The sequence below is a fragment of the Phodopus roborovskii genome, unplaced genomic scaffold (genome assembly GCF_943737965.1).
Source record: "Phodopus roborovskii unplaced genomic scaffold, PHOROB, whole genome shotgun sequence".
In the NCBI taxonomy this organism is placed as follows: domain Eukaryota; kingdom Metazoa; phylum Chordata; class Mammalia; order Rodentia; family Cricetidae; genus Phodopus; species Phodopus roborovskii.
Genome location: NW_026126772.1, coordinates 290140 through 292411, shown reverse-complemented (window position 1 = coordinate 292411; position 2272 = coordinate 290140).

Below are 2272 nucleotides of genomic sequence, written 5' to 3'. Positions count from 1 at the left end.
GAAATGTTTTTAAATTTTAAATTAGGCATCCCATTGGAGTGGTAGGGGTATTTCCTTGGTTGTCTTATTCTCCATGGGTGAAGTGAGAATTGACCAATCAGTCTTGGAACTCATCAGCTCAAGAGTGTGGCTACATAAAAAGCAAGAAAGGCAGAGAATGGCAGAGCATTATTTGAAGCTCCTCAGCCCAAAAAATGTTGCCAGGGCCAACAGAGGCCAGACGACTCAGCAGTCTGAGAGCAGAGAGGCTTGAAGCCGTAAACAGATATACCACACATTGACCCATTTACCCGTGAGGAATTTACCCGACCCTAAGAAAAAATGAGGGCTGTAGGGCACACAATGTCCTTTCTAAGGTTATATCACACTGACAGGCCGTGCTAGACAAGTTTAGGTATCTCAGTAATACCTAAGTCTAGAAGTCAAGGGACAGTGCCTTCTCTACACATTGATTCATCTCCATCAGATTGGACACACCATAGCTTTCCAGGAAGTGTCTGACAGGTGAGACTTTGTCCAAGATGATTCTGCAAGAGCAGACTTGAGTCTCTATTTGTGAAAGTCTCCCACCTTGTTTAAAAAGGTAGATGTCTCATTTTCAGCAGGCTTCTATGTCTCCATACAAAAGAGAACATAGACAGGCTTATTCACAGCTTAAGAGGCTATACCTTAACTTCACAGTCCTCAATCATATGCTTTGAAAAAACCAAATAAAATTGCTACTATCACAATCACTCAGGTGGTATATGAATGTCAAACTCATTTGCTTGATGCTTCAGACTCATACATTAATGGGGAAGCCATTGCAGGGGCAGAAAATAGTTACCAGGTTCTCATCATTCAGGAAGGACACCCAGAGTTGGCAGGATGGGAACATTGTCTGCCCAGGTCCACTGGCTCTAACAGCAATCACGCTGATCTGTGTACAATCAAAATTTAGAACTCTGAATCATTTGTGGTCACTGGAAGACAGCAGGACTTGGTGGCTCCTGCCTTGCTAGTGGCTGTGTTGTACTGTATGAGAATCTCAGGCTTATCCAGGGCACTCTGTTTTCACAACTTTTAATGGTACACACCCTAAAGGACTGCAGTGGGGGTGAAGTGCAGTGATGGTATTAAATCTCATTAGTTCCGGTGTTCCTCCTTCCCACTCTAAACGAAAACTAGAGGGTCCCCAACAAGGCAGCTGTAGTCCTGTGATTCTTGTTTCTGCCAAACTAAACTTAATGAATCCTTGATATGTGGGTGCTCATAGGATTCCAAAAAACAGTATAGATGTATTGGTCTCCAGAAGATCCTAGTTCCTGAGCACTAGCCCTAGTAGCCTCTAGGCCACAACATCAAAAGTTTCAGCAGCCCTTTCCCTGAACTCACTTCTTCCCTTCCAGGACCACATATTTCTCCCTCTTTTCCAATGAGACCTAGGGCCTTCTTCCTTCTTCTCTCTGCTTTTGCCATTCTGTCCTCTTGGTCTCCCAAGTAGACTACTCAGTCTTGACAACATGTCTATAGGTAAACCTTACAGGCACTGAAGAAATGTCCTTTGGGCAGTTGAGGTTGCCACAACATATTGACATCATGGGATTCCATGAGCTCTCCATGATACAACAGAATGTCCAAAGAAGGGACTGCTGATGACATGATGCACAGCCTTTACCTCCTTGCTAATTAATTCTCCCTGAAATGACCAGAAGTTGAGACCTCTTTTCTAGGAGTCTCTCTTGTGATATAGGGGAAGCCATTCAACACCTTTTCCTTTCAAAGCTAAAGATCAATCTGTGCTTCATTACAATCCTTCCACTACTTCACCTACAGGGATTTGAACACACACTTACCAAACACTGTCAAAAATTGGTTCTTCCCAAACTTATTATCCATAACCAATACTATGAGAAATAATACATATCGAGGAATTAGGACAGCATGATGTGGATGAGAATTGTTGAGTCCTCTGAAGTGAACAAACACCTGTAGAATGTTAAGGGAAGGTGTCCATTGGGAATCTATTACTGAGCTCAACTCTTATGAGACCCAAAATGTTCTATTATGTCCTCTCTATGTGCTTGGTGCATTAGTCAGGATTCTTTAGAGTAACAGAAGTTATTAAATGAGTGTCTCTATACATTGAAAGGGTATTTTTTAGAATAATTACGGATGGAGGATATATATTTCTCTTATTGGTTGATGAATAAAACACTGTATGGCCAATGGAGATAGGAAGACAGGCAAAGTTAGGAATCAAGGAGAATTCTGCAAAAGGTGGGCAGAGAGG